General features: G+C 36.8%; 1 long non-coding RNA gene across 4 annotated transcripts in view; it reads right to left on the reverse strand.

Annotated features, from left to right (window-relative positions):
* Positions 1–4281, reverse strand: part of LOC122808762 — a 183852-nt gene extending 179571 nt beyond the window's left edge. Inside the window, exon 1 of one of the 4 annotated variants that reach the window (XR_006365826.1) lies at positions 4168–4281. This is a non-coding gene — a long non-coding RNA (uncharacterized LOC122808762). Of the gene's footprint in view, positions 1–1582; positions 1673–4167 lie in introns of those variants that run through there. The other 3 variants (XR_006365827.1, XR_006365829.1, XR_006365828.1) reach the window with 3 other exon arrangements.
* Positions 4282–21454: the final 17173 nt, after the last annotated feature.

Raw genomic sequence — 21454 nt, forward strand, 5'->3', positions numbered from 1 at the left:
AAAGTCACACACTGAAATATAGATTTATCATACATCTCAATCTGTTAGCGCAAAAAAATTGAACAGAGCCGTAAATAAATAGGGGGAAAGGCCCACAAATAGAGACAATTTTGAAATGTTCTTATAAACTTAGAAAGTAGATAGCGTGAGTTTTCCAAAAGACATGAAGTGTGAAACTTAAACGTCTGTCATTATTTCTGACTTCATTCTTCGGTGACGTGTCAGAAAACCAAACATTGTATGAGGGACAGACCAAAATACGAAGACAAACATCTGAACATTTTGCGAAAATTTTGACAGCTGGGGAGTATGAGACTTACAAGTTTTTAGTCTTTCACACATCAGTGCAGCTGTGCATCTTAGAACAGAGTAAAGCGAGTGTGTGTGCGCGATATCTACGTAACTAGTCCATGAATACACTCTAAAAACTGGCATATGACTATTATTAAAAGAAAAAAAGATAAATAAAAACTATATAGAACAAAGTGCAAGCCTTGCATCTCAATGCAGAGAGAAAAAAACGATTGTTGTGTGTGCCTATACAAGTACACATATATCTAGGGAGAGAGACAGATGCACTACTTTAGACAGAGACAAAGTACAGACAGACCTAGACCCAGTTCTGAATAACAGGTTGCACCACTATAACAAGACTGCTTCAAAACAGTAACACAGTGTGGAGGATGGCAAGTGTAACTTACAGTCACTTACCGTACAAGAAGCCAATACAAAGATGTTTAAATCTGAAGGGTCTCCTACTCAGTGCCCCTTCTCCATACACAAAATGTAAAAATAATGCCATCACACTAGTGTCTTTAAATTGTATAGTCTATGGTTCTTTGCACTTCAAAAAAAAATAATTATGCAATTATATTACTTGCATAACTATTTGTTAAATATATAAATCTTGCTAAACACGCAAATCTTACGGTTTAATAAACTATGGAAAGCACATTAACTGTAAAGAAATAAAGGTTAGCTTAGAGCTAAGGAAATAACATTGCTGTAGCATAGGCCTTCTTCCATACGGTGCAGTAGCGTATCCATTCGGCTCTCCCATGCTGTCTTGAAGCCGATTTCTTCTTAAACCAAGCTACATCAAATACCTTCTGGTGGTAGAGTGATAAAAGGGAGGGTAGGGGCTACCTTCCTATTTATTGCTATTTAAAATTTACCAAGACTTATTTCAATCCAGTCTGCGAGAAAAGAAAGGTCAAGTTTTCTTTCCCAACCAGCGATCAGTAGATGCCAGCCCGTTTTCGTATGCCAAAAGAAGGTCAATCCAAGCATAACAGCCACACAAGCACGCTACTGTGGTGCTCGGAACACAAGGAAAGCCGGTCAAAAAATACAGCGACGTTGACAATTAAGAAAAAAGAATAAATTAAGACGCATAGACACATTTCACCTTACAAAATAATACAAATATCCGCCAAAAATCCAGAATTCCTTGTCTTATGCAAAGATAACACCATCTTCACCTTCGCTAAGAATATTTGGCAATTAATAAAACACAATACGATTCCCCTGCACGATTTTTTTCGCAAATAAATGAAAGCTAAATATAACAATCTGCACTCACCACAGACTGCTCAGCCGAGTAACCATGCAGAAGGAGAGATGGAAGCAGAATGAGGTCGTTCTCTTGCAGCCTACCCTCTTGTGCTTGGTGGTTGCAGCTTTGTGTGACGTCAGAGCATGCTATCCATTCAGCACTTTTCTTGCCTTTCCTTGTTCCCTCTCTACCCCTCCCCCGGCATTTTCCAAAGCGTAGGCTTTTCTACAGGAATCCACAAAACCTAGGCTAGCAGTTTGCTGAAAAAAGGCGGTATACCATCTCAACCATTTAGACAAATTCTGCAGCACCACCCCTTTGCAATATTCTGGTAGTTGCACTGTCGATCTGTCAAAAACAGTGAAAAACTGAAAAAATGAAAATAAAAGCGCCATGCGGCCTACTTTTCCCCCAGACAGATTTATTTACCACAGTCTTTGTTTGCCGATGGGCTATCGACATATAAATAAACAAATACAATCAGTTTTGCGCCTTGAAGGCACATTTTGTTACCTCACGACTCCCATTAAATCTACACTGTTTAGAGGTATCCAAACAGAATGTTCAAGCTATGTGGTTAAATGTTAAGGCGCCAGAGAAAGAGTGGTCTCAAATTAATTAAAGCGTGTCCAAGCACCTTAACCCCCATCTTACAAGCCCACTAAAATAAACCAGAGACTCTCGGTGTCTAGGAATGCGCCCAGGTCACAGAAAGACCGTGGAAATACAGCTTCAACTGTCAACATCAAGTTCAGAGTTCCAGACTTGGGGGTTGGGATGGAGGTTGAATTACCATAATAATAATCACACCCTCGGCTAGCTGTTTAGAATAAGAAAACGTACTTGGGGGGGGGGGGTGCAGTCTGGACTGCTAAACATACATGTCCATGTTTTAGTCATCTTGGGGGAAGCACTAAATTTCAGGTTGAAGGATGTGCCTTTTGATACTCACATACTTTTTATTCTTCTCCAAACTCCAAACTGTAAATAAATCAGTGTCTATATGGGCTGCATTGACTGTGAGTTCCATGTCTGGTTTCCAGGGGCCGATACGGGATCACTCTCTGGCAGCCAGCAGAGTGTAATGGTCCGTGTAAAATGCACAATGAATTCACTCTTCTCTCCCTTTTCCTGGGAACCTAGGACGCCCTGAACTTGACAGAGAGATACCCTGAATGCTGATGAGATGTCTCAAGTTCATTGTCAAACTGGGTGCGCGCTTTCTTTCTCTCAGACACCCCTAAGCTTAAACAGAATGCTCTTACATACTAACTCTGGCTTCAGTTAACTGATGGTGGTGCAGACTGATAGAATTAAAAAATAAGTAGTTTGCATAATTATACCATTATTACCAAATATACTAATTACCATACATCCAGTGACAATGGTGAGTGTACCAGATAACACTAGAGCCTAAAATATACTGAGCGCAATCGTCATTGCTTTGTATTATAACAGTGTGCATGCTAAATGCAACTATTTTACAGAAGTCGCAGGACGTACTGAAAGTGTTGTCTGTCTCCTTTGTAACACAAGCTTCAACCAATCCTAAATATGGATATTGGGTGGATACTGGATATTCAGAGAGGCAAGTACACACACACGCGTATTTTAAAGCTGACACCAGAAAAGTGTTACGTTTACTTCAATTAAATCACTTTCGATCTCGTATTGTTATTATTTTACTCACTATTGTTGCAGTTGCTGCATTCTGTCAATGTAGTTTTTACAATTTGTTTACAACACACACACACGTCTGTGTGGGTGTGTGTGTACAGTATACACACATACATTCATACACACACACACACACACACACACACACACACACACACACACACACATATATATATATATATATATATATATATATATATATATCGACGACGCACACATGCATAAGTAGCCACTTGTATGCCTAACTGTGCATCGTCCCTCACTAGTCAAATTGCCTTTATTATAGATTTTCCACCCTCTTGATTGCTCTCTGCTTGAGTGGTTCTGAGATAAAGACGCTTTGGGCCAACACCCCCCTCCTTTTAAAATTTTCTCACCAAGCCAAGTGAACTGAGCCCCTTGTCTGGAAGGGCTCAGCCTGGGACGTGTTGGGCAATTCAAGCCCTCCTCCCCAATCTTTTGTTCAAGCAAATCCCTCATATTGTAATTGGGACTCCATGGGATTCTATTTTATAGCACGCCTTCAGCCAGCACCACGTGAGCTCTGCATTTTCCCCACTCCCTCCCTTAAAAAATTGCTCATTAGCAGAAAGGAAGCTAAGACAGGATAATTATAATTAAAAAGAGACACCTCGTGATTGCTTCCCTTTAAAAAAATAACGCAAAGGAAGGTCCATCTAACCTTACTCGGCCGAAAGAGTGTCGCTGGTATGCAACAGCAGTCTTGTTTTTAGCATAAATAAATTTACTTTTAGTAATTAATTGTTTAATCATGTACCGATGCTGCTATCTGCTGGAAGCATTGTACCAGAGAAGAAGGGCGTTGCAGAATACGATCTTTTTGCGTTTTTTTATCTCTTGTATGGTATTCTAAGACCTACATGTTATTAATTGTAACTCATCAAAATCTTTTCATTTTGCAGCTTAAGGCTTACCTATTTTATGTAATGTTCACATTCTCTGCAATCCTTCAGTAGGGATCTAGTCTTGCTGCTTCCTCCTATGTCGACTGTATTGTGAAGGCGCTTAAAAAATCAAAACAAGAAAAAAATGGAAGAAGGAGAAGAATCAGAATGGTCCCTTTCTGCCACGCCGTTTTCGGAGAAGGTCTTCAAGAAACAGGAGATGCTCTGAAGATGAAAATGGACTGCTTGACAAGGAAAAAGGGAGATTTGCAAGGCGTAAGGATATATGAGCTGGGATGGAGACCTCCACGTAACCCATACGTAAAGGGTACGTATTATATTTAAAAGAAGATGATATGCAAATTCTGGCAGGTCAGCTGGATTCATTCTTTTGATTCTTTCTTTTTTGGGGGAGGCGGTAGTGCAAGTTATTGGAAAAGATTTTTATTTGAATGAACAGTAAACCGATGGTAAATACTGACTCTGAATGTCAAGTATAGCTCTAATTACCATATATGCAAATATGGCAGCTTAAGTTGGGTCCAGGCTGCGGTTCTCGCAAACAGACTCGGAGATGCAACACTGATTTATTTGAAACTAATCTCGATTGCATGTTTTTATTTGTCTACGCTTATTTGCATTTATTTTATTATATTAAGTACGTGTTCAACCTTGCAGCTTATTCCCATACACAAAGGCAACAAATAAGACAAAGCCGGTGGATTCAGCAACACTGCTTGGCCTTTAGAGGTTTAAAACATGTAGATGTGTGTAGCTCCTTAAGTGTCTCAACGTTATTAAAAAAAAAAAAAAAAAAACTAAAACACACACACACACGTATATACTTCACGAGTGCCTGTTAATGCGATGATAATCAAATTTGATTTGGAACATTAAGAATCGGGCATGTTGGATGACTTTTGGTCATTCGGTAAAGGTACCCTGCATGTTGAGACCTGCCGTTCACTGTCTCCCTCCAATCAAAATTGCAGCTGATTACTCTGCAGTTTAAAACGCTCCCCAATTTTTTTTCTCACCGTAATTTATGCCATACCATGTTTTGTGGGTAAGTATTATAATACACACAGGGACAAGCTTAAAATAATATACTCGATTTTAAATGCAAAACTGTTTACATATTTCCGTAGATGCACTTTAGATAATGTACGTGTACCAGTTATCAAATGCATTTTCAAAGTACGTCATTCAACAATATATTTATACAAGTCATCTAAGGTGCTACACGCTACCTTAAACCCAGTCCCACTTCCTAATTTTGCATCATAATGTTTATATATATATATATATATATATATATATATATATATATATATATATATATATATATATATATATATTACGAAGGTAATTACTGTAAACTTAAGCTACAATGGTACAAAGCAAGTGTTTTGTTCTTTGGGAAGAGTAATGTTTTTGAAACTTGGGCCTTAAAACAAACAGGGGAAATACCAGGAATGCATAGTGGAGGACAATTTTATCTTTGATAAATTCCAGTTGACAACGGTCCTTATGTTTAGCTTTCACCCTTGCTTCAAAGCCCCGTACGTTTCGTTAGTTAGCAGTTCCAAAGGATTTGAAAGGCCTGGAAGGTTTGCTTAACCATTCCTGATTTTTGCAGGATGCCCCTGTTTTTTACCCATAGTTTCCCCCTGTAATTCGTAATTGTTTTGCTTTTCAGGTAATCATTGATGATTATTGTCAGTCATTAATGTCAGGCGTTAAAGTTTCATTCTTGTTATTGTATAGAAAATGCGTGTTGCTGAAAAACATGTCGATCTACTAACTTATATATAAATTAGAGTAATATTTAAACTATGTATCTATTTGTTATTTGTCCCTCATTATATTTGGCTTTGTCAGAATTATTGAGTAAAGAAGTTGAGATGTATAACTCTTTTCTGTAGCGAACTATTAAAGCATCTGCAATATTCTAGAGACAGGCAGAGACAAGAATCAGTCCCGTTACAGAAATTAAACGTTTTTCACTTTTACAGGACCTGCTTGTTAATTCTGTTTGCATTAAACACATATTAGATGGGGATAGAACAACAGCACAGATACACTTAAGGTACAAACCTGTGCGTGCGTCTTTGTTGTGGCTTGTAACTATGCAATGACTTTTGCGTTAAAAATGGGAAACTTAAGAAGGGTGGCAGGCATTATTTCCCTGCTTACTTTAGTGGAGATAGGTGTAACTTTACACACGTGTGCAAAGTGCGCAATGTTGTTCTATGAAATACAGCGAACAAGTCCGTCAAGGCTATCTTCCATGTTTAGTTATTATTTTGCTGGAAATATTAGCTCCACTGAAGACAAACTCTGTCCAAAGCAACTTTGTCTGACATGTTTGTGGTAACGTATGTTATGAATCACCATGGAAATCTATCAGCGTATGGTACTTGTGTATACTTATTCATTCATTGATTCATTGGCTGCAGATTTTGAGCTACTGATCATTCTCAAATCCGTCACATCAAAACAAAATAATATATAACGGGCTGGAGAGATCTATATGTTCATTCCATTGAGATGCTATTTCCATGAATACAAAAGTGCACACTGCTATGTGCAGAATATATACGGCAAGGGCAATGGTGATATGGTTGGAAAAAGGGCACGCTCACAGTACACCATTGTATAGGTCTTTTTCAGATGGCGTTCCCAGTTAAATATCCCTCTTAGCAATATTGCGTTTGACTGTTCTGTGCACAGCAGTGAATCACGCAAGGTGGACTACCAAACGTGCAATGTTCCTTTATTCTCAATAGCCAACCAAATGGCTTAGGATATTATGCTTGTCCATGCAGGTAGCCCTTGTGGTAGTAGACAGTTTGACTAAAACAGTCCCAATGTGTCTACACACACACACATAATATATATGTGTATATATATATATATATATATATATATATATATATATATATATATATATATATATATATATATATATATAATGTATGCATGCGTATCTATGTGAGTGGGTGAGTGTGCGCAGCTGCCAACCAGCCGTCTTATAAATATAATAAATGGTTTCTCTGAATTAACCTTCTAGAAACTACTTGGACGTCCAGTTTTCAAACTCTTTCTATTATTAAGTGGGGAGTAGCCAGTTCTTGTGTTTGTTCAGCATACCTTACATATCAGTGCAACAGCTCGCGAGTTCAGTTATGTATGTGTGCCTTTGTGTGTTTGAGGGTGTGGGGAGCAGAAAAACATACAATGACCTTTACAAATTGCTCCAGAACTGATTTATTCTTTATTTAGATATGATGACCCCTGAACAATAAGTGGTTGACCTTAACAAACTCCCAGGTCATAGGGAAATTGCATAGGTTAAGGGTTTTCTTGTTTTTATGTCACACCATTGTTCAGTAACGGACTGAGACAGATAATGTGAAGCAGGTGCCCTTTTTGAGTGGGGAGTCTTGACATAGAATTATGTAGACAGATTTGGTATTGCAGAATTGTATTTAGTTGTGCATTCTACTTAAACAACTCAAAGGCAAATGCAGATGCATGTTTTCAGTTGTGAACAACAGCAATGGGAGGCTTTACTCAGCTGTGACTAAATCAGTATTGGCCTGTTTTTTTTTCTTTTACGTTGCTATATCTGCAGTCCGTTTCAAAGTAATAGAGCAGGTTGTTGAGACAGTTTGTGAGCGTGTGTGTGTGTGTTGTCAATCATTTGTAAAATGCGTTTCTTAACGACTGTTAGCAAAGAGCCACTAACATAATTTACCATCTCATACACACACTATTAAACTCATCAAGGTCATATTGCGATAGGGAAGAAAGACCACAGCCTATAATCATGCTGGGACCATCTAACTTTTAAAAGTATAAATTAAATGCTTACTGATAATGTACGATGTTAAGCTTACTTGTAATGAAATACCGGTTGGTACATTTTGATCATTAGCAGTAGATTAAGCGTGGACCAAAGTAGTTATGGCATAATAATTGGAATGCATTTGGTAGAACTAATTTGGTGTCGGTATAAAGGAGCTAAAGAGGGCCGCACTACAATCAGAACTTTTATCAATTATTTTTGGAATCAAAACAGAGGAAAATCTGCTTCAGTAGATGCGCGCGCGCCTGTGTGTGTGTGTGTGTGTGTGTGTGTGTGTGTGTGTGTGTGTGAGGGGGGGGGGTGGCAAGACATGACTTTGCGACTATCACCCTAATAAAAAATAAATAATTAGGGAATTGTTGATATTATATATTGTGCGTTGCGTGCAATGTGCTTTTTATTTCATTAACTGTTTAAGCCCACTTTGCACAAAGGTTCCTCTACAGACCTATATTTTCCTTGAAGCATAGCTGTCTTGCCAGCTCAGGTGTGCTTTTTTTCTGTGCTTGGCTGAACACTTGCACACTGATGAAGTTCTATAATGAACGTCCATATTAAAAACTCATTTTATTACAAAAAATAATCTTATTTTAATATCGACATGTCTCATAATGCCTATGATAAGCGATTTTATTTTTTGTTGGGTGAGCTATGTAGAACTTTCTCAAAACCTGCGAAGTGTTCACTTTTTATGGTACTCTATAACGTATTATGTAAGTGACTTATACTTTATTTTACTCGGTGCTTAACTAACCATTTCACAACCTATAACTTCCACCACAGATCAGTAATGAGAGCTGCTCACAATAATAACATACGTGTGTGTGTTTGTGAGAGAGAGTCCACGTGATTGTATAGTTTGCATATGATTAAACTGGTGAAGAAACGGATTTATGCAATTTAATATAATATTCTTGTTTCTCAAAGTCTTTGTTTAACTCGTGGGTAGATTGTGTAGTAAGAGACATGTCTGGCTGCAGTGTGTTATGCAGATAAGTAAACGAACAGACAAATTTGAAAAATCTCATGGAAATAATTATTACATTACTTTACGAAGAGGAGATGAGAGAAACAAAGGCAGAGATATTTGGCACTCCGTCGCCAACAGTTGGCTGTTTTTTTTAAACATAGGGTGCATTCCCCTCCCACAGGCTGCAGGATTTTACTTAGCATAAATTTCTTTGTAAAATCGTGGCACACTATGCAAAAATTCCTTCATAAGTTCGAAGAAGTCAGTAGTATATTAGAATACAAGGGAGAAGAGGATATTATAAATACAGTATCGGTAAAAAACACAGACATAATAAGATAAAATATAGCATCCAGTTTGCACTGATAATTAGGTAGCTAGGAGTAAGATGTTTACTCCCCCTCCACCGACACACACACATCTATCTATCTATCTATCTATCTATCTATCTATCTATCTATCTATCTATCTAGCTATCTATCTATCTATCTATCTGTCGATCAGATATACAGCTATATATCTATCTAGTAGAAGGATTCAAAATGTATGTTCAAGATGAAATGGAGAAGGGGGGAGATAATGAATCTGATGTAAAAGTTATGAAAATAGTAATGAAATTGGTTAAATATAGGATTTCTAAGTATAAGGAAATAATATTTTTTTTATAATTTATAGATATATTGTGTAGATATGAGCACGGCCCTTAAACATTCAAACCTCTAGGGGTGTCCCTGGCGATGTGTTTTTGTTTTCGTGCCCATTGGGCTTAATTGGTTAGTAAGATAAAAGTAATTTTGCACGCCGATGATGGAGAACACTGTTCGTTGAGCAGCTATCACCCCCTTTTTCTCAAACCCTTTTTGATAAAATGCACAGTTATAACCTCTGATTTTTATTTTTGTGCCTTCTACAATTTGTTGGGGCTAGTTGAAAGTATTAAAATATTAAATACAGTTATTTTGCCCGAGTTCCATTGGTTCTACTAGTTATTTCATACACAGTCAATTTTATTATAAATATTTTTTAACATAAACACTTTTTAAATAATGAACATTGTGAATTGATTTGCATAAGCACGTTCAAGATAAAACATAATTCCATACATACATAGTACAATACATAGTATACAGTATTAAGCAAACAGAAAAAATGTTTCAGTAATAATAATATTATCTCAGATCAGTAGATCTAAACGTTTTACACATTATTTATTATTTTATTATTCTTATACCTGGAAAAAATAACTGCTCAGCCCATTCTGTATTAGTCCCATTCCAGGTTAAAAAAATGTAACTCAAGATTAATGCAATCACTGACCTTAAGAACAAGTGCAGCAATTAAACTAATGTCACAGTAGCCTTCCTTTAATCATATTTTGGTGAAAATAAGTACCAGTCCCTTTTCTTTGTTGTCAGAGTTGTGTTTTGTTTGTATATTGTATGCAGGTCACAGAATAAGTTCATCTCCGCAGTTCACTCAGTTCACACACACATATCCAGGCGCGCTCTCGAGCACTCTCGAAATAAATCTGGTATGCACCTAAGCGCGCGCACACACACACACACACACACACACACACACCTGAAAACGGCAACTACAAGCAGGCATAACCAATTAATAAGATCAAAAAGTAAACATTAAATTTTGGTGGATAATGAGGCAATGAAGACTATTTCTCTAAGGTGTTATATGAGAAAAGGGAGAATTGAATCTATCACATTACGTTTTTTCAGCCATTTGGACCTTGAATGCAAAAGTTTAGAGTTTAGACAGGCCACCAAACGGAAGACGGTAGAGTGGGATTTGTAAGTCTGTGTGAGGGTATGTGTGTGAGAGGGAGGGAAGAGAACACGAGAGAGAAAGAGAGAGACTGGGGATTGTGCTTTATAACACAATATAGCTGACATGTTCTTTTTAGTAGTGCTTAACCAAAAAAGTTGTCCTGGAACTAGCCACACTTCGTTTTCATTAAGCTAAATGCTTAAGATTAAAACAACAGAGTCCATAGCTCTCAACTTCTCAGCCCAAGAAATCTGAACAAAGCCTAAAATAATGGGTGTACAAAGCCCCCCAAAACAGGGACAGATGTTAAATATTGGTGTTATAAACTTAGAAAGTTTTTAGAATAATAGGTGTTGTGTCAGCATACGTTTTCTGAAGGATATGAAATCAGAAACTCATATGTATTTCGTGAATTCAGTCCTCAGTGAGTTGCCAGAAAATCACAAATTTTATGCAGAAAAAATTAAAAATATGAGGAAAAAATTATACATTCTGGGAAAATCTGGACAGTTGAGAAGTATGCATGAACAGACGGTTGTATAAGGCGTTTTGTTCCCGCTAAGGTTCATACAGTTTCCATATTGATTTATAAACGAAGAAGACAAAAGCATTGTTGAATTCAAGATTTTCATCCATCTTTATTATCTATCTGTCTAGTTTATTTGTAAATTAAATGACTTGACAATTTTTTTCCTCTGAGGTATCTGTGGCTATCTTGTTTTCAATGATGTTAACAGTATATTTCTCAGCCTCCAATGATTAAAATTCGTAGCACTGATCCTTAAAAATCATAGCACAAGGTAAAAAAAAAGGAGCGCTTTTTATTTTTTTTTCATCGTGCAGTTTCTTCTAATACTAGACCCTATATAATAAGTGATAGGGAGTCTATCTACGGGCTTAGTTTATGTATTTAATAAAGCATGCCCCAATAAAAAGGTTCTGATTTTATGAGGAAATCAGTAAATCTAAGAGGAGGAAGGCTAAATCGAGGGCCAAAATCATAACGTTATGCCTAAATCAGGGCAGAAGAGAGGTCCTGGTCAACAGTATTATATTGAATTGCTTACACAATTATTCAAGAATTTGAACATTAAGTTTGTATATTTTAACCGCCATTTTTACTTTCCCAACAACCTTTTTTAACAAATCTGCAAGAGTTTGTCATTTAAAAGGATAGGTTTCAACGGCATTTCTGTCGGATACTTGATTAATTTTCATGAAACGTTAGCAAGATACGCCCGCGTGCGTGTGTGTGTGTGTCTGTGCGCGCGCACAAAGGTGTAGCCCGGCATACTTATGAACTCAAATGAGTACATTTTCTGAGCATATCTTACGTGTATTAGGGTTCAAAGAGGACAGGCGTATACCTGTCTAAGCTTGCATTTGCTGTATAGAGCTAAACAAACTTGCTTACTTGGTAGGAATGCTCATTTAAAAATATTTTTTTGGTCATGACTGGCAACAGTTGCAAATAATGTTTCCATTTCCAAAATTTTTAGGGGCAATAGTTTAAGGGCTGAGTATATTTTAAATGGTGGGGAGTCAGCAATATGAGTTTTGAGTACAAAATATACATTTCTGGCTGGGTCCTTGTGCGCGCGTCTGTGCGTGCGTGCGTGAGAGAGAGCGAGAGAGATTGTCAGTTTGCATTTGTGGTAGGTATAGCGATTGACGAGACAAACTTTCTTTGTTTTAAATCGGGAACCTGAAAAAAATACCATATTCATCAATCACATTCAGAAGTTTTTATTTTATTTATTTATGTTTATTTTAGGTGCCCTGACAAATTTAGATATTACAAACAAAACAAAAAAAAAAAAAAAACGCTCCCACCAACGACGAGACAGTGAACAAGTGTTTGAGCGCTTTCGTTCTAGGACTTGTGTGAGTCCTGTAAATGCGTGCTTACACGTGGAAGTAGCGATTTCCTTTATGTACTAATAGTTTAATATCACTGGAGGCGTTGTTAATTTGCGGTTGCTGCTAGAAACAGGTTGTAGGCTGTTAGTAGAAATTCTAGTGTAGTTAGCTTGTACAAACAACTGGAAGGAAATAGATACATTTTGATTCTGTAAGTGATTTGGGAGGGGCAACTGACGTGAGGGTTACAGTTTTAGGCTTTTAACTTCCGTAGCTTTGTTACTGTCAAATTAAACAATGAACTTAGAATGCATAAATATCTTCCCCTATAATTTATGCATTTGTTTAGTTTCACTATATTTTATTTTGGAAAATAACCAGACAGCACATTCAAAATGTAAGCAAACTGTAAAACTCTCATGTAAAATGACCACACCCAACATACAGTAATCACAGATAATGTGCATGGCGTGATAAGATGCATAAATATGAGTTGAGAAGCAAACGGACAGTTTTCATTATATTTGACAATGCAGTACTGCACAAGACTGACAAAATCAAATGGATATGGTAAATATCGACTCGACCAGATAATATAGCTCAGAGATGAAATTACACATTTAGCCTTGAATAAAACAAATCTACTGAAATGCGCTTTGGCGCAGCCTTATTATAAATACCTGAATGGAAATTCAGGTCGTAGGCTCCCAGGACTTCTGTACTCAGAAGGTCTGGGTCCTCACCACTGCTTTAGAATAAACAACGCCACAGCTATAAAGACATTGGAGCTTTTAAATCTGACATTGATGTTTTTCTGTATTTTATTATGCTGAAATCTATAGGAAAAATAAAATATTAAAGAGAAGTATGTTAGATTAATGTTTGTGGAGAGAATACTACTTCTGTATGAGTTTTTTAAACTAATTGTTTTTATTTACATTCAACTTACATAAACTGCACACAAAAATAACAACAGCGATATTTTACTTTGCTGCATTGGAGAAAAAAATAAAACATTAATGAGAGTTGAATTGGATGACTGCGTGTGTGTGTATGTGTGTGCGTGCGCGCGCGCGCGCACGTGTAAGGGAATAATACTTTTAAATGATTTGTTAACAAGACTGTTTTATTCTGCATTCAGTTTACATCTATTGCGCACACAAAACATACATTACAGTCACATATTAGTTATTTCATACTTTACATATCACAGAAAATGCTGTAATATGCTTGCATACTATAAGTTTACAAAGGGAAAGGACGAATCGTAAAGGATTAGAATGCTGTGTGAAATGAAAGACAGATGGGTGATGTAACTCCGTTACCAAACACTAATACAAGTACTTGTATCAGGATAGTGATCGTCTCTGTTACTCGGACTCTCTATATATGCAATAGCTAGCTAGATAGACAGACAGTTGTAGAAATATATACACACCTCTCAAGTTTTCCTCATTACATGGAACGTACCTCATTTGGGGTCTTAAAAAGTTCATGTTCCTCGAAGTTCTAGATTGAAAAGGTCTGTCACACATTCAGTGTTAAGAATTTAAGTGAAATCTATGGTAAATGGAAATGAATTGCATTGATTCTTTAAAAGATCTTCTTCATAAGTAAAACCAACATATTTTACCCACCCTATGACCTTCCCAGTTGAAGTTGTTAGTAAGCCATTAGTATGTGTTCCACATTGTGCCCATTTGTTCCACATTATGAAGGCGAGTGTTCCTCATTTTGGACATGGAAGGTTGGGAGCTATGAATATATATAGAGATAACGTATTAGAGATTAAGTATGTGTGAACGAAGTTAAACTAAAGCCTTTTTTTCAGACTGCATAAATTGATGGTTAGACTAAATGGCAGTTGGACTTCTATAAGTGAAGCTGGTTACTTCCTTAAAGGTCTTGCAGATATCTAGACGACAAACATCCATCGATTATGATTGGATGCCTTCATATAGCCATTCGGGTATATAAACAGGTTAGTGTCAGGAGTAAGATACTTTTTAAAGGATCGCTGGGTCGTCCCACTTAAAACACATTGCCGTTGTCAGGCACATGTGGAGAGTAAATCTAGTTTGGGGGAATCTAGTTTACTTGCAGAACTACCAGGACTCCATACTTGAGGTAGGAAGATAACTAATTTTTGTTAGTGTGCAGCTGAACAGCAAAGGTACTCAATACGTTTCTAATGTGTGGAGGTGAGGCATGTAACTTACATGTAAGGCATTAAATAAAACTGCTTGTGAGACATTCAGTGAAGGTAAATGATGAAAACTCATCTATAAGTGAGTGTACACATGACTAACATCGATTTGCATTTCTGCGTATTTAACGATCAGTATATGTATATCTGCTTTTTACAAGATTTTGTAAAAATAAAATGATATTAAAACATCTTTGAACAGCTTGTGTTAACATCACTTTCAGTTATTCATTCATTCTCCTCGTTTAATTCTACCTAGGCTAACCTATCACATGGATTATTATTATTTATTATTATTTGATGAGAATGATCTCCACTGTTTCTTATAACAAACAGATGGACTTGGGTGGTACGTGAGCAGCCTGGACATGCTGAAAACAAATTCCGAGTAAGTGCATTTTGCCTGAGTAATACTCAACACGACGATATTCTAACTAGCAGCTCTTTATCATCAGAACTTACTAGGGAATGTGTCTGTTTGACTCTATAGCTGTTGATGATATCCCCACCCGAAGTTCTCCAGCAACAACTTATTTGCAAAGTAAAATTAAATAAGTGCTTTGTAAGACTTGATCTGGGAACACTTCAAATCCTTGGACATCCGTATGTGTGAAAGAATAACAGACTACGAGACGCACCCGTCAACCTTTTATTCCAAGAAATATGTACAAAGCCAAAAATAGTGGAGGACAAAGACTAAAACATAGGGTCAGGTTTTTAAATATTGTTATTATAAATTTCTTAGAACATGTTTTGCGTGAACTTGCATCTTTCTGAATGATATGAAGTCTGAAACTTAAATTTCTGCCATCATTTTATGACCTCTCTCTTCAATATTTTTCCAGAGAACCATGAATTTTAAAAGGAACAGACCAAAAATATGAGACAAAAATCTAGACATTCTGCAAACATCTGGAGAGGTGAGATGTATGCTGCGAGACCTTGCGGTCAGGCAGTGGCAAAGCTCTCAAAATCTTGTTGACAGAATCAAGGACAAATTCAGAACTAATCAAGAAATACGCCCCCAAATCAACAATAGCTTTTTAAAAATATATTTTTGTTATTAACTTAAGAAGTTGACAGCATAAGATAATGTGAATTAACACGCATTCTTGAAGTAAAACACTTTTATAATTAATTAATGTCATAATTTATTACTATAATCTACCCCAATTCGCTAGTTTCGGGAGGGATTAGGATGGTCAGAATAACATTTAATCCAAATTCTGGGTCATCTGTGAAAATCAGGGGCAGTTAAGGGGCATGGACACTAGTCAGGAGGAACGGAAAAGTAAAAATATCTGCACTTAATTTGCTTCTAACAGATTTAGTCTATCGAGTGTATTGCAATTGAAAATGTAATATATGAAATTGAGTATCTTAGAACATGCAAGTAAATATATTTTGATATATTATTTTGACCAACTCCAATTAACTTTTTTGTAATTAATTTCTGTAATACGTATTTATAACAATGTAAACAGAGTATGCAGTCTCTTTACAAAGTTCGTATTTGGAATACATGTAAGAGATAAAAGGTCAGGTGTGTGTATGTGTGTCACTCATATCTCTGAAACTCTTAGCGCAAGAAATCTAGACAAAGGCAAAAACAGTGGGGAAGCAAAGCCCCCAAAATAGGAACATATTTTACATATTACTATTATAAACACAGAAAGATGCTACAATATAGGTTTTGTGTTATTGTGCATTTCTGAAGGAAATTAAATCTGAAACCCTTTCATCCATCCACAACCCTTTTCCCATTTTTGCACATGGGGTCGGGTGTCATTTCACCAGTGGCAGTCACCTACAGCTAAGGCTTACATCACTGAGTGTCCAGCCCTCCAGCGGTACATCTTCCACACCACGCACTCGCACTTACACCTACCGCCAGTTTAGAGTCTCTGAAATGTGGGAGGAAACCGGAGCACCGGAGGAAACCCACGTCAACACAGAGAGGACACGCAGACTCCACACAGAAGGCACCCCAGCCTAGAATCGAACCGGGACATCTTGCTGTGAGGCGACAGCGCTACATACTGTGCAGCTGTGCCACCATATATCTGTCATTATTTAGTGGTGTCAATCCCAAATGGTTTGCAAGAAAACCACACATTTTATGAGGAACAGACCAAAAATATGAGCCAAAACTCACGACATTCCACAATATCTGGACAGTTGAGGTGTGTGTGTGTGTGTGTGTGTGTGTGTGTGTGTGTGTGTGTGTGTGTGCGCGCGCGCGTGTCTCTCTCTCTCTCTCTCTTTAGGCGCTCACTTGCTCGCGAGGTTGTAGACAGGCATTCTCAGTGTATGCAAATGAATACAATTTTTGTAAACTTCTGTTTGAAAAATAATAGTTCCCAGAGCTCCCAGAATATCAGAAAGTGTTTAAAGTAACGCATGCAGCATGAGTTCACACCATGCTCAGAGTTAGGAACACTCCTCTAAAAACAGTCACGCTATTATTATAAGGGCATCAGCATAAATGAACACATTTCCCACATTTGTACAGCCCAAATTTAGAGATGTGTTCATTAAACTGATTGGGGGGGGGGGGGGGGGAGTGCAATCTGAGAGCAAAATAAACTTCTTGCTGCACCCTATATAATGTGTATATAATGCTGGACAGTGATGCAGGACTTTGGTGTCAAATGATAAATACATATTTAGAGATTCAACACAGAATCTAAAGATAATTAGTCTTATTTGTGCATATGCAAAAAGTCTCACTTTATTTGCTAGTTTGCAAGCACCTAAACGATGTATGTGAATAAAATACCACCTGCCTATAAAAGTAACCCGATAAATTCGAATTAAATAGGCTTTAGATGAATTAATACTATGTCCTTGACCAAAATGTAGGAGTGGACTGTTAAGGAAATACAACCAAAAGACTGCATTTGTATTTCCCTCGTAGCTTCCATATTGCAGTGGATAATAATCTGGATAAAGCCTAAATAATGGGGGACAAAGGACCAAAAGTAGGGAGAGATTTTAAATATTGCCATTATAAACTTAGAAAGCTGCTAGCATGACATGATTGCTATTATTTATTATTGTTTGATTAGAGTCATCATCTCCACTGTTTCTTATAACAAACAGAAGGACTTGGAAGGTACATGAGCAGCCTGGACATACTGAAAACAAATTCTGAGTAAGGGTGTTAAGCATGAGTAATGCACAAACACCACTATACTCTAACAGCTTTTTATCATCAGAACATAGTATCAAAGGTATCTGTTTGACTCTGTAGTTATTGAGAATATCCTTTTCCCTCAGAATGCATTTTAAGGATATGAAGCCTGACACTCAAAGGCGTCATTATTTGGTAACTTCAATCCTCACTGATTTGTCAGGAAATCACAATTTTTTTATGAGGAACAGACCAAAAATATGAGCAAATCACTAACAAATCATTGAAGACTCAAGTCAGAAAATAATGCCAGGCATTTGAGTTTCAGGCTTCATATCCTTCCGAAAAATCCATGCTACCGCAAAACCTATTAGTCTGTAAGAGCAATATTTAAACGAGTACCTATTTTAGGGCCTTTATCCTTCCCTTATTTGTGGCTTTGCCCAGATTTCTTGCTGTAAGAGGTTGAGTGGAATGATCTGGACATTCTGCAAAAATCTGGGCAGTTGAGAGCTAATAATGTCTGCCGCCAAATCACAAACATTTGCTGTTGTTAAAGTCGTAAATAAAATCAGCATTTTCCGTTCATTATTGCCATTTATCTGTCTTTTACCATATTGACATTTTTTATAAAAGTTATGTATTTTCCCCTTATAAGACACCTGCAAAAACACAAATATCAGTTCAGAAATGTAGGGGGGGGGGGTGTTTTTGATAAAGAACGATGGCTGTTGCCTGTGACCTCAGATAAGAAGTTAAGAGGGGTCTTGGGCAATTGTAACACACACACACACACACACACACACACACACACACACACACACACACACACACACCCATCTTGTCCAGTTGAAAGTTTGACGGAGTTTGCCTCTCGGTGAACCTTTGTCACCTAGCTAGTAAGTGGACAAAACAGAGATATCCTTTAAGAAGGATAACTGCAAATATGTGATTATTGTGATTATTCGTTCTTTTTTACTTTTCAGTCTCACTTTGTAAAACATTTAAATAATGTACTTAGCTGAAATACTGAACACCGCTTGTTTTGTAGGTTGCTTTGCCCTGAGTAAGTTCTGCATTTGCAGTGCCTTTACTCTAGTAACTAATCCACATCTACTAGCTTATAACTGAAGAAGTGTTAGTTTTTTGCCTTTTACTAACCGTGATGAGGAGTTTTATATAACTTTCCATATTTAATACATATGCTGAACATTCTTATTTATAATATTATGTGTTCTAAAACTATTTATAGTTATTTCTCACTAACGTGGAATATGTTTTCCTACTATTCTACCAATTTATAGATTAAAATAAAAATCTAACACATCTGTTACAGATGTTTCACCGTTGATCAAGATTTTCAAGATTTGTCCTTAGCCTTTCCTTTTATAATTATCCAAGCTTGCTTGTTGCTAACTTGCAAGCACATAAAGATATCTATGAATAAAATACCTCTCATTAACACGATGGTTACCATATAAATAATCTTTTTTTCCATATAAATAATGTTTTTTTTAGTTAAAAAAGTTATTTAGTTAGAATTGTGCACAAACAGAGCATTTTCCAAATTATTTTTTTTTATGAATAAATGTATTGATGTTTCACACCTCAAAATAAATTTTCAGCAGTGGAACATATTTAGTTACAACTTATAAAAATAAACATTCCACCAAACTAAGATCATAATGCTTTCTTTTGTATTTCATATCGTAAACACTCGCAAACTGCATTTCAGCAGTGCCTAAAACAAATTCTCATTTTAATAAAACATAGCAATCCATAATTAAGTAGTTACATAAAGCTGAACAACACAATAGTAAAATAAAAAAGACAAATGAAGCAGAACATCATATTGAGATAGGAAGATTATATAATATCTATACATGACAATTAGGGAGGTTCTTTATATATGATCTACATGTATTTCAAAATGAGTTCTCAAGAAAGGAGACAAACTTCAATGAAGGGCATATGCATCTAAATTAAAAGGCAACTGTGCTATGGTTTACATTCACATTAGCTAAAATTCACTTCCCTAGATCTATTTGGAAAGTCTAATCATGCCTTCCTTCATAACTTCCTGAAAGACATGACCTCTATCAACACACCTTTGCTGCCATCAAAGTGCAGTATTGCTAGATTTCTATCAAAGAATGGTATTTTCTCTTCATTTCCCTATCTATCTATCTATCTATCTATCTATCTATCTATCTATCTATCTATCTATCTATCTATCTATCTATCTATCTACCTTTCTGTCTGTCTATGTATTTATCTATGTATCTATCTATCCAGTTAACACTATCCTATCAACCTGATCATATGTTACTATCTCCTGAATGTCCTAGTAGATATTTCACATTGCTGTCACCAATGTGGTGTAAAATTTATATCCCTATCTACTGCCACCCCCTTTCCAATTGCACTAACTGTATAATCTAAACAAAACTTCCTCTTCCCTACTACCATCCTTGTGCCATCTCCATCACCCCACTGCAACCTTTCTAACCAGCATGTGCAACATCCTCCTCACATCTAAATGTACCAGCTGTTATTCCCCCAGTTTACTGATTTCATTCTTTTGATTAGTTTCCTCCAGCACAGATAACATTTATGCTATTTTTCTTTTGGACCATCTAGACTGTCATTTAGGTCTTCTCCACAAACCTTCCAAAATGAAAAATGTTCTTACCATACACCACTGAGGCCATTTCCATGAAGTTTGACCATAGTCCTGGAGGGTCCATGTTCTGCTACTGAATCCTAAAAATCTGGAACCATAAAATAACAAACATAAAACAGTGAAAGGGATGATTATCAAACAATGGCAACTTTGAAAAAAAAAATACATCGAATGGCCATAGTTGGCCAACAAACTGGAAGTAACATGATGCATAAGGTAAGTGAAGGGAAACATTTTAAATTTGCCCTATTCCCCACTGAAGTGCAGTCTCAGTGTTGGTATATATAGCTAAGGGGTGTAGGGGGTACATGCCCCCACATTGGGGTGTGTGTGGGGGGTGTAGCCCCCACTTTAGTTGGTTGTGTGCTTGATGTTGGCTGACTATGGTTATTCAGTGTATTTTTTCGATATTGCCATTGTTCAATATTTATCCCTTTCAATGTTTTACTCTTGTTGTTTCATAGTTTGAGGTTTCTAGTATTCAGTAGCCAAAGATAGACCCAGTTCTGGAATATTTCTTGACATTCCCACCATGTGTGGCATTCCCCAGTCTTAGACAAGTCGCAACTTCAATAGTTAATAAGTGTGATATAACCAAATGATTTTGTGCAATTGCCCAGGACCTCTTCAAACTCACTGGTGGCTTCACCAACTTCTTGGGTGTGAAATACCTCCTTAGTCATGCTATACCCAAAGCATTTGGTCATCTACATATTTTCCATATTTAGGTTCATTGGTCCATAGGTAGGTACTAGGCTATTGGCCCAAGGACCTATGTAAGCCTAGCCAGCAAGGTACCATAGCTTATGCCA

The sequence above is a fragment of the Protopterus annectens genome, chromosome 8.part0, assembly GCF_019279795.1.
Source record: "Protopterus annectens isolate FY-2018-M chromosome 8.part0, PAN1.0, whole genome shotgun sequence".
Taxonomy (NCBI): domain Eukaryota; kingdom Metazoa; phylum Chordata; order Ceratodontiformes; family Protopteridae; genus Protopterus; species Protopterus annectens.